We start from the raw sequence: 12,404 nt of genomic DNA on the forward strand, positions 1-12,404 counted from the left end.
GCCGCCTGCCGCCCCCGCGCCGCCCGGCCCGGCCCGCCGGTCCCCCTGCGCTGGCACCCCGCTCGGCCGCCCGGCCCGGCCCCGGCGCTGCCCGCCGCCCCCCGGCCGCCGCCTCGCTGCGGGCCCGCGCCCCTGCCCGCCCCTTCCCCGCGGCGGCGCGGCGGGATTGGGCGGCGCGGCCGGCAGATCGGGGGCTCGCCCCGCCCCCGCCCCTCCCTCCCCCCTTCCTCCCCGCCGCCCTCAGCCATTTTAGCAGCCGGTGCGGGCCCGCCGGCAGCACCGGGACGAGGTGGCCAGGCGAGGTGAGTGCGCGGTGGCTGGGCCGGGGTCGGTCCCGGTCCCTTCGCTGCCTCCCGGCGCGGCAGCGGGGCCGGCTGCTCCTCGCCGGGGATGGGCCGGCGGCTGCCGCCCGCCCGGGCGGGGGCAGTGGGGTCAGCTGAGGGAAGGACCGGGGTCGGCCCCGCGGGGCCGGGGCGCTGTGCCGCGGGCGGGAGCTGCCGGCGGGCACGGGGGCAAGGGGGCGCCGGGAAGCGCGGAGCGGGGCCGGCTGCCAGCGCATCGCCCCGCCGTGTTGGGCGCACCCCTGGGGCAGCCCCCCCCCCCTCCCCAGCCCTTCGCCCCGGCCCCGGTCCCCGGGGTCTGCGCGGCCCTGGCGGGCGGGGGCTGGGCGCGGGGCACGGCTGCAGCGGGAGCAGAGCCCGCGCGGCTCGGCAGCCGGGTGAGGGCCGGAGCCGGCCGGGTGGCCTGTCCCTGTCCGCCCCCGAGCCCCGACACGGCCCTGCTCGCGGGGGTGTGCGGGCCGGGCCGCGGGGGACGCCGCTCGCCGCCCCCACCACCACCCGCAGCGGGCTGTGAGCTCACCGCGCCCCTGTCCCTGACGCGGCTGTACCGTCACCGTGCGTTCGGCGGGGATGCTCGGGGGCGCGGCGGGGGGAGGGGGAGGCACCGCCGCAGCCCTGGCGGCTGTGGGAGGTGGCTGTCAGGGAAGGGCAATACCTGCCCCGGCGGGCCGGCTCTGTCCTGCTCGGGCTGCTGGAGTGTGAAAATACAGATCCAACGTGCTTTGTCATTTACTGCTACAGGCAAGCTTGTATTTATAGCCTTACCAATTTGACGTGCAAAAATCAGTAAGTAAAGCTATAAATAGGAATCGGAAACATAGGATCTTTCTTTTCTTAATTGAGCTCTACTTTTTGAATATTTGGGATTTGTCATCTCTGGCTAACTGCAGTGATTAAAGACATCTTTTTTTTTTTCTCTAAGATGTGAAAATATTATAGTTAAAAAAATTAATCCCCAGTCCAATAATTTCTCCCAAACAAGAGACAGAATTGAGTCTCTTGTCTGTAATGCTCCAACAGCTTCAGAAAGATTGGTTTCTTCTTTTTTTCCACTCTTCATGCGTGAATACAAAGTTTGTTTTAATACAGTTGTACAAAAGCCTTAAATGTTTCCACATAAAAGTTTTCAACATAAAAACATGTTTCCACACAGAAAAAAATTAACTTGCCTTTTGCTTCTTTGTATTTGCCAGCTCCCCTTCATTGTTGTCTTAAGCTACAGAACTGTATAAACTGGAAAGGGAGAGCTTCCCCCCCACCGAGAACCCTGCTGTGGTAAGGTTTTCATGTGTTAGTTACTTAAGTTTGCATGAGATGCAAATACTCTACTCGTGTATTGCCTTTAATGCTATCTGTAATGTAGGCTGTGCAAGCAAATGACAGTGTTGACCATTGTCTGCTGATGGAATAATCTAATGTTTATCAGCTGCTATAAATTTTCAGTATAATAAATTACCAGGATGACACCTCCTTCTAATGTGAGGATTATGCTTTTTATAAAACTGAGAAACCATGAACAGATCACAAAGGCAAGGTGTTAGACAAATATATTCCAAGTGCTGTTAAGATACGTATCTAGGAAAATAGATGCAGCCTATTACACTGTTTTAAATGAAGGTAATACCCAAATGAAATGTTAAGCAGTAGCCTGGGCCAAATATACATGCAAAATCTATTGAAGTTAATGATTACATACAGTTAGGTAGTTAACATGACAAATGAATGAGCGCTTGTTTATAAGAAAACTTGAATAAGGAATCACTTCTCCTAAAGAAGAATTGGAGTTAATTATTAAGGGAAATCTTTAATGTATATGCAACCAAGCATGTCACTGTGCTTTAGGACATTTATTTTCTCAGGACAGAAGGAAGCTTCATAGGAGGGAAGCAATTTCCTGAGAAACAAAACTTAAATTTTTGTTCCATTTGTCCATATTTCGGATCATTATTTAGATGGTACAGTGTCCTCCACCATTTTTGTGGAAGGCATGTCTGAAAAGTTGGTCATGCTGTTTGATTTTCCTGCATTCTACAGCAGTTAGTGACTACTTTGGTGCTCATCTTCATTTCAAAGTTACCTCCTCCCTGTGACTGGGATTGACCCTCTGTCACTCCTCCATCTGGAAGGTGCTTAGTAGAATGGGCTGGCTGTACAGAAGGGCCCAAGGGAAAGCTTAAAGTATTTCTCCTCTCCTAGTAGAGCTGTGCTTTACAGTGAAGAGGAATTATTAATACTTTGCTATTGCTTTTATTTCCTTGGGGTGGGTTTTTTTTTTTGGCTGGGGTAAGGGAGGGAAATTAAGACTGCCCATAAGTCTGCTGACACTCTTAGTAACTGTGTGTTTCCTCAGAACCTTGAACTCTGTGGATGGGCATGTAAAAAATGAAAGCTGAATGCAGCACTGGTTATTTCTTCTGTGGCTACTCGTTCGGAGTAATTTGCATCACACCAGAAGTAAAACACACACTGGAAGTGGTGTGACAGGTTTCTGTAATGACCTGTGGTGGACACAAAGCTTGCCAGCACCAAGGCCCTTTCTCACAAATTGCTGTTTGTGGTCCGACTGGTGGACAGGGAGGGCTCTGCTTTAATCCTGGATGCTGGAGCTGCAGTAAGTCTTCACTTGTTTTATTCAGACATGAACTAAAAAACACTGTACGGAATAAGACTTGTGCTTGCCAAGAGGAAGACTTCTGACCAGTTGCCAGAACTGCCTGGGACATGTGGTTTCAGTTTTCTTTTCTGCAGTAGGTATCTAGTGTGATCTGCATTGAGCTGCTCTGCAGAGATCAACAAAAATAATTGGACAGAGCTTAAATAAGCTACAACAGATCTGCTTTCCCTGCCCCACTTCTTAGGGCTATCAGTTCCTACCTAATACTTCATATGAAGTGTACATGTAATCGAGATACGGCTTTAATCATGTGCCAGATACGCATAACAATATTTACCTGACCGAGTGCATGATACAGAGGTTAGGAATGAGTGGTGGGGGTGGAAATTCTTTGCGGTGTTGCTGTTGCCCTAGATAGGAAGCCTTTCTACTATTTAGGCTGCCGTGCTGCTTGTGACCTGTGCTGCCATAGCTCATAGTAGCTTTTGAGTCGGGACTAAACTTGGTGCTGGCTTGAACCTGATCTTCTGCAGAGGTTAGATACAAGGAGTGTGTGTGTGTGAGGAGTGTTGGTACAATTGGCCGGAGAGTTATATTTGGGATCATCTTAAAATGTAATATAGCAGAAAACTCAGAAGGCACATTGAACCATTTTTCAGTAGGAAATAAATAGCACCGGCAGTCTGGGGAAATGGAGGAGCAGAACAAGTAAGGAAAGGTGATTGTGGGCATGGGACTGGGAGGGGTGAGAAATGCTTTCCTTCAGCCAGCTGCTTGTTAGAATGTCAATTTATATAATGGATGATTTTTAAAGTCCGTGTATATGAGCTGCTTACAATGGAAGTGAGGTTGGCGCTAATGCTACGACATCAAAAAGTCAGTGCGCATTTTACTCGCTGTGCTTTTGGATTAATAGCTGTGTAATGTGAAGGATGTAAGGAATTGTTTTCCTCTTTCTTTGCTTCAGATAGAGCTAAGCACTTGGACTTTGCATTGAAATCAAGGAGTACTTTTCACCTCGGTAAAGTGTTTTGTAAGGAATCCTAGATATTGAGAAAATACATTCCCCTCCCCATTTAAATTTTGTGTGGTTTTGGTGGTATGATTAATGCCAAATCAATGGATATTGTGCAGCTAAGAATTCACAAGCTTCAAGGTGAGGTATCTTTGTCTTCAAGGTAGAGATAAAGCGATCCATCAATTATCACAGATTTAAGAGTCTCTATTTAAAGTGATCCAAGGTGCATCCTTGGTTATCACTTTAAATCCGAGACTCTTAAATCTGTGATCTTGAACACCACTGTTGTTCAGTGAGGACAAAACAAAGGAACTAGGATTTCTTTCAATGTATAATGATGTGACTGTGGATTCCCCAGAGTATGTTACTGCTCCATCAGTTCAGAATCTTTTTCTAAAAGCATGCTTGTGACTTGCCTATTAAGCAATAGATTCATACTACTTTTTTTAATTTTTTGGTCTGTCAATAGCAGCTGTTATGTGTCAAACCAGAGCAGAATACCACCTGTATGCACATCTGTGTTACTGTGTGATGGTGCTGCAGCTTCTCTTGTGACTTTTGTTAGTGCACAGGGAAAATGCTTGTATTCCCACACACTGGTAATTGGGAATGGTTTATAGCATAGGTGTATAATGGCAGTTAGAATATTAATGTACAGATATATTAAAAAAATAATCTAGGTATGCTTGAAAGCCTGTGAAATTAGAAGCCAGTTGATACGACAAGGTCAGACTTAAAATAGCACATCACATCCCAGTACTTGTACTAATCAAAGACTTTAAAATTATTATTTTAATAATTCTGAAGTGTTCTGTTTTAACTCTCCTTACTTTAGAAAATAAGATTGAGTAATACCAAATCAGTTACAGAAATGCTTGTGTTTAGAGGTTTTCTTTAAAAAAAATACTTAAATTCATTATAATGTATTATCTATTTTTAAAATGATATTGACATGTTTCGCCTACCCCATTGTGCTTTTGTTGTAGTGTAAGCATGGCCAACATGTAAAAAATTTTTCTTAATGTCTAGCTAATAGTTATGTTTTGCAAAACTACTTGTTAATTTGCACAGTAGACCTGTTTCTTGTGGGGTTTTTTAAGCTATCCTAGGATACTGTGCAACCCATTTAAAAGTGAAAATAGTATTAGTACAGTGCCTTCTACTGAGCTAGGTGCTTTACCTAACTGTGTAGCATTTTAAATTTCATGTTTAATAAATGTGACTTACATTCTAGGAGATGCAACAGTAGAGTCAAGTGATGTGAAAGGGTGGTTATTGTGGTTTTTTTTCTAAACCACTGTTCTATACCTTATAAAAGACGTGCATTCTGAAACGCACCATAACTGAGGGTTTCCTCTGTCCATGCGTTTAGGTTCAGCTGTAGCTACTGCAGGTAGATGTCTGGTTTATAAAACTGCTTGTTTGTGGGGTTGCTGTGAAACTTCAGAAAAGTAACTTGAGTAGTAGTAGTCCCTTGAGTGAAGATTCTTACTGAGTATCATTCTGCTGTGGCAGTGCACAAGCATACCTTGTGTGCAAGGCTGGGCTCCCTGTGAGCATCTGCACACCAGTATGCATTTTGACATCGCTGGGGTTACTGGGGACTGGGCGCTCCGAAACACCTTCATGTCATCCTGAAATTTTTGTCCCTTAAACAATGCAACTCAAAACAAATGTCAAGTATGCATGTGCTGCTGCTGCTTGCTTAACACATTTCCTCCCATTCCCAAATAGTTGCATTTTTAGCCATGGCTCCACCCACCAGGCCCTGCACGCTGCTGTAACCATTATGTTCCTTGTATACCATCAACTCTGTTCCGGTGTCAGAAATAGAGAGCGGCCTGTAAAATAATTGAATAACTTCTCCTTGGTATGTGACCCTTCAGTCTTTTTAAGGGTCTTGTTTGCTCAAATCCTGCTCAAAGGAGTAGAAAAATATTAGCATACACAGGAACTAAATAAATTATAATAGTAAAGTATGTGATACCACAAAGAAATTGTTTGGTGTCAGTAATTATTATAAGCGTGCGTGTGTCTTCTATTTCCTGGTTAAGTTTCTTGGAAAATGAATATAAAACAAATAAATGGTTACTGCAGAGCACACGTATGCCCTAAGGCACTTTTCATGGCTGCCAGAAAAATCTTTGCTACGTATCACAGTAGGAACAGACTTAATGCTTGAGTTTGGTTTTCTTTAACAGTCTGCTGGTGCAAGTGAATTTTTCTCACTATCCCTCTGTTGCACAAATACTTTTACAGGCAGAAACACTGCCATACTGAGCTACCTGGTAGCTTTTCCTGTGGCTATTTTTCCAGCATGCCTATTTCTGGCTGTGGAACCCAAAGGTCGCCAGCTATAGGCAGCTAGAGGGGCTGATGCTGCCTAGTGCAGGCAACTCCTAACCAGAGCCTGCTGCAGGCAGTGGAGAGAGCCTGCTGGTCTTCATCTGTCATCCTCTGCTCTCCACAGCATCAAGTGGACATACCTGTTCATTCTTGTCCTTGATTTTTTTACACTGGCCACTCTGCTATAACATATGAACTGCCTGCCTTGGTTCAGGTACTGGGAAGTCTGAAGCTAAAGCCAACCTCTTGCTGGTCTTTTAAAGAGAAAGCTAAAGGTATCCGGTGTTTCTGGAAACAGCAACTGAGTTGCTCATTCTAAATCCACATTACTTGGGTTAATACCAAGCTTCATAAACAACAGTATTTACTAAAAGAAGAACTTTCCCCAAATAAAAATAATTTATTTTTGTGTTCATGTAATGATTGCTTACCTGCCTATGACTGTCGTTTGATATTTTAAAGAAGCTGCTGTTTTGTGAATTTCATTGTGTGTTCCTGTACACTAGGAGTGACCTGTGCAACTTAAACCAGACTGTCTACTAAGAAAGTTGTGCTTGGAGAAACATTATTAGGCTGCAAATACTGAGTGTTCACCCAATGCCCTGCCCTGTCCATTTCTCACACTTGGTGAAAGGTGAAGAGTGCCCACAGTCTGTCAAGTTAGGCTACAGATGAGCAGGTGCTACAAGAGGTTTGATCGAGCTTCACACAATGTTGCAGTTCACAGTCCTGCAGGTATTTGTGGTGGCAGCACATACAGTGGAATGAGTTTCCACGCTTAAATGAGCGCTGCCCTCTGCATCCTGTGGAGTTTGTAGGGTTGAGCGAGGCTAGTGGTAAGGTTACAAGGAGCCTGTGTTGCAATACTGCTGATAAGAGGATGCAAGTATCTTGGGGGTGGGGGTGGGGGGTAAGCAAATAAATGTAACTGGTCAGATTTACTGAAACACTTCACATGGCCTAAGCAATCTGTCAGGTGCTTTGTTGTTTCCTCTCTTGTAGTTATACACACAATAGTTTTTGAAAAGATCTTATTCAGTTAACCTGAAGTACATAAGTAGAATACACAGTGAGTCATTCTCAACAAATATTTTTGTCTTGGAAGCTAGAGGAGTGGAGCAGCCTATGAAATGTCACTACTTGAAAAACACTAAGTTTGAGGAGCTGGAAGCTGCATATGACTGCACCCTGAATGTTGGCTCATAGCAAAACCCCAAAAATTTATGAATGAGGGTATTTTGTTTCATAGCTTAAATGGTCAACTCAGTGGTAAGCTGCTGTTTCCTGTACCATACAGCCACTTTGGATTAGGAAAAGTACCAACTCCTGACCTTCAGTAAGTAACAAATTATGCATATTTAATTTTATATACTCTGAAATACTTTATCTGTAATAAAATTTTAATAATATGCTTGAGTGTTTAGGAATGGGGTTTGGGGTGGGTTATTTTGGCTTTCAATAAAGATAAAAGTAGATAAGTTACCATGCTGCAGCTTCTGGTTGCTTACACACACACCCCTGATACTGCACTTCCGCGAACATACAAAGCTTGCAAAAAGCTGCTGCTGGCACTCACTGGACTTCTGGCAAAAGGGATGGGACAGCCTGGGATGGCAAAAAATGGGTGGAGGCTACTTTCAGCAGCAGCTCTGTTTTATTGCTTGTAGCTCAGTTTTATGCTTGTTTTAAAGTTCTTACAAAGCTACAGTGTAAAGGTGCAAGTAATTCTGTCAGCTGAACTAAAACCAAGGTTACCACTTCCTCCCCTGCGCTGGCGAGAGTGAGTAGGGAGCTACTGGCTCGACTTAAGGGTTAAGTGTAGTTGGCTGCCTGCAAAATTTGCAAGTCAAGGGAACACTCAAAGTGGCATCGATGCAGTCCAGACTTGGATTGAGTTAGCTGCCATGAACCTGAAGGCTCTGATAGAGAGCCAGCAGGCTTGTTGGGCTGTTTTCACTTTGCTGTTGGAGTCTCCATTACACTAAGGTCACATTTATTTCAACTCAATAAAGTAATTTGCTCAAGTTGTGTGGTATCTTAAAATTTGATTTAGGTACTAACCTCTCTAACCTCTTTTCTGTTCTTGGTATGGCATGTTTTGGGTTTTCTGCACAACAAAAACATGCCTAATAATAAGAATATTGTATAAGTAAGATGTAGACTTACAGCAGTATTTTCCATTTGTTTTGAATGTTATATAGAAGAATTGAGACAATGAATCTGCAGCTACTGGTAATGGTCAACTAACAGCAAAGTGCTGCAGCAATAGGAAGGAAAAATGAAAAAAGAAGTAAGAGCTCCAGGTTTGTGGTGCCCGTGGTCTTTTTTCAGCAGACACAGAAGTAGGAAGAAGATAGAATCATTTCTGTCTGTCTGTAGTTTATTTTGCACATTATTTTCCATGAAGGCAGCTGTATGTACAGCTGATTCATACTGTGTATTTACACAGTATAATTTAGTACTGAATTTGTTAGCCTTGTATTTGTGCTTTTCTTGGATAGGTGTGTTTAATTTTCGTTATGAAAATGGATTCTCTGTTGATTTCATAAGCATGCAAATAGTTTTGCATTTTTATGAGCTCTTCTGTTCAAACAACTTGGTCAAAAGTGCTTTCATTATGAAATGTACCCCTGCAGGGAAGAGGAACAACTGGAAGGTGAAACTGGGCTTGCTGTTCTTCAATAAAAAGCAGGGTGAGAAAGTGGGAGCTGGAACAGGGAGCGAGCAAGATTATGCCTTAGAAAACCATGGAGAGCATCCTGCTTGTCCGTACTTAGTCTGGCTTGCTTGTTCATGGATTACCCCTTATCCTTGCTGTTCCAGTTCATAGAAGAGAAGCTGTACATGTATTTCAGTGTTTCACTGAGGCTCAGTGTTTCAGGCATGTTTTTTCTTGCATGCCTTTAAATAACAATACCTATGCAGTATGCGTTACGGTTCCATAAAACTCAACTGAAAAAAGAGAGCATGCTAAACAGTCTGGCAATTTTAGTCTAACATAACTGAAGATAAAAACTTGTTCTAGCCATGAGCTGAGTTCAGGTTATTTGAATGCTCGGAGGTGGTTTGAGGAAAGATAATAACATACACAGAACAGTCAGTAATAAGTGTAAGACTCTTTCCAGATCACACTACCTAATGGAAAACATCAGATGGTGCCCAGCCTGTAGTCTTTCTCCCCTCCTTCCCCAACGTAAAGATACGTTACTCGGTTAAAACATCCACCCACCTAAAATGTTACTCTTGTTGGGAAATAATCCTCATTTAACCTGGACCCAATCAGTCTGAACAGCAGTGTGAAGAAAGAGATGAGCAAGCAGTGGCAGTTGGCAGAGGCAGCAGGGTTCATGTAAAGAGGAACAGGACTTTGGGGAAACCATCTGTCTGTTACCTGAATACCCACGTCATTGCGGGTGGATCATCATTTCTGGAATATATGCCTGAAAATAAGATACAAACATCGCTTGTGTGTATGCTAACACTACTTTATACCTAAAGTATGAGATTTGAGGACCACACTGACTGCTTTAGCCCTTGTTTTCCTACCTCTCTGAGTGGTGGTCCATGGATGCAAATAGCGGACATTGGATGCAAATGTATTGGGGGGGGTGATCTTATTCTCTGAAAGGCCGTAGCGGGGTAAGGTTTCTGTTGGCTGTTTCTCTAAGGTAATTCATAGGTGTTCCTCAGACAGACAAAACAGTTTAATAAATTTGTTACCTATTACCTCTTGGTTTCTAAGTTTACCTTTCCTTAAAAAGCTGAAAATGAAAAATATTTTCATAACTTGGGATAGCATTAAGTAGATTTACCTTTAAGAAAGGTAAGCTCTGAATACTGGATTGCTGAAGCTTTAGACTCGAGGCTATTAAAAGCAGTCCGGTGTCATAATGCTGGTTTTAACCAAGAGTAAATTTAAAAACTTTTTGTCAGGCACAGTGGTAGCATGTTACATCATTCAAACATCCGCAGGCACTCAGAACACAGAATTTAGGTGAAAATTGAGAATGTTAATGAGTTTCTAGTGGTATCCCCTGACCTCAAGTACACGATCAGCCTGTTCCGTGTTCTCAAGTCACAGGTAATGTTTTGCAATTGTACAGACAGTTCTGACAACAAACAGCTGACAAAGCTCATATTACCAATCCAGGAAAATGTTGGATTGAATGGGCTGTTTGGCTATGTTTATAACCTAAGAGATGTCTGGAATTTTCACTATTTAATGTTTTCCTTTTTTAGATTTTTCATTAATTTATTGATGTGTTTACCTAGAAACATTTGAATTGCAGTTGTATTAAAGGTAAAGAATGACTTGGGTTTTTGTGTGTTAGTGAGCAGTAAGACTGACAATAACTAGGGAGTGGGCACTTAAATAACCCTTACTAAGACCTTCCGACAGGGAACTTTGTCCTAACATCACTATAACGATAATTATAGTGCAGATAGATTTGGAGTAGGGACTGTGTATTTTTAAGTTGAAAATGGAAACATTTTTTGTCAATGTTAGCTTTTTGACTTTATCACTGCATTTGTTAAAAAATTAAATCATATCTTTCTTCATTACTAACCCTAAATTGCTGTTGTGATACACAGTGCCATACTGAGGATTTTTTGTCCCTTTTTCAGAGCAAAAAAGTTCCTAAAAATAAGTTGAAAGAATTGGCAACAGCGTCAGTTTCCTCTTCGTGCTTCCTTCAAAATTTAAGTCTAAGACCACTTCATGGTCTGTTTAGTCTAGTGCTGTACACTTTCTTTTTCTGCAATTCCTACCGTGACTCCTGCTTCATTTATAGTAAAGGTGATCTAGTTACCTAAATAGCAAGTTGTGCCATCAAGCCACTTCAGTTTCAGCTGTATGGTTTGCTGCAGAGAGTCACACATGCTTTTTTTTAACGTCTTCTGAGCTGGCAGGGCTCGAACAAATGCCCTTCAGGAAGCTCTGTGGCTGCGCTAGTGCATAGTGTCCTGCACTAGTATGTTTTGCTGAGGGGTAGGATGGATTAGCACAGGCACAGCTGTGGTTATATGGTTATGCACCTCCCTGGCCAGAGCCAACTGGCTCTGTGCTGTCTCCGCTTCCAGCTCCGGCTTTGGGCATGTGATGCTGTGATGCAGTGCTCTGAGTATGGCCTCTGCTGCTTTGCAAAAAGCTACCTGGATGTTCTGGACTAAGAACATCAAAAGCTGCCTGTCTCTGAAATTGTACACCTGAAACAAGCATGTTGCTGTCTGTGAGTAAGAAGTGTGATAAATGTGCATACACATGTATTGGGGGGTGGTAAAGTTCAAAATCACGCTGTTTAAAAATGTCTCAGAGGTCTTTTTTTCTTCCCCTTTTTTGTTTTAACTCTCTAGGAATTGTGCTAGTTTCTACCCTCTTCTCCTGTCTTAGTATTTAGGTTCGGACTGCCTTTGTGTTATTTTTCTGTTTTGGCGGTGTTACACTGCTGAGAAGACTGTACAAATCGTGTTTAGAGCTGTTAAATCTAAAAACCTGAATATCCACAGTGCCTTGGAGAAAGCGTACTGAAATTTGCTTGGTCATCTCACTGCCTCTGTGAAGTGCAGATAAAATCAAAAACCTGTTACGATACAGTAAATCAGTAAGATTGCCTTCCATGGTAGAAAGTGCCATCACCGCTGTTACCTCCCTTGCTGACGGGTGAAATCCCCAGCTTCTCTGAGTGAATTGGTATAGGCTGCATTGTTTTATTATTCATGTACAACTCATCCCCAGCCTGTACCTCCAGGTCTTCCTTGTAAAAATTAGTACTTGAGTTGCCAAATAATGTTATTAAAAGAAATGTACCCTAGAGATATCTCAGTCGTGATAAAGCATGTGAAAGTAGCAGAAAGCAAGTTCACTCACAGAAAGTTCAAAGTGAGCGGAAAGTTGCAGTATGAAGTTCTGTCTTAGGAAAATGTTTATCTGGGAATTCCAGGTGTGGATCTAGAGACGACTGATACCTAGAACTGATCCCGGTATGTTTGGCTAGAAGGTGATAGGATAGGTTCACCATGAGCCAAGTAATAGACTATGCTAAAATTTTGCATTAGAACCACAATGAAATTCAGTCCCTTAAAC

The 12,404-nt window shown here is 43.4% G+C and overlaps 1 protein-coding gene across 3 annotated transcripts in view; it reads left to right on the forward strand.

Annotated features, from left to right (window-relative positions):
* The first annotated feature begins 216 nt into the window (after positions 1-216).
* ACSL4 (acyl-CoA synthetase long chain family member 4) overlaps positions 217-12,404 on the forward strand; it is a 41,845-nt gene continuing 29,657 nt past the window's right edge. For all 3 annotated transcript variants that reach the window (XM_037408205.1, XM_037408206.1, XM_037408207.1), the window contains exons 1-2: positions 217-302; positions 1,535-1,616. The gene's annotated coding sequence lies outside the window, so the exon portion shown is untranslated. The remainder of the gene's footprint in view (positions 303-1,534; positions 1,617-12,404) is intronic.

This window comes from Falco rusticolus, chromosome 14 (genome assembly GCF_015220075.1).
Source record: "Falco rusticolus isolate bFalRus1 chromosome 14, bFalRus1.pri, whole genome shotgun sequence".
NCBI lineage: Eukaryota > Metazoa > Chordata > Aves > Falconiformes > Falconidae > Falco > Falco rusticolus.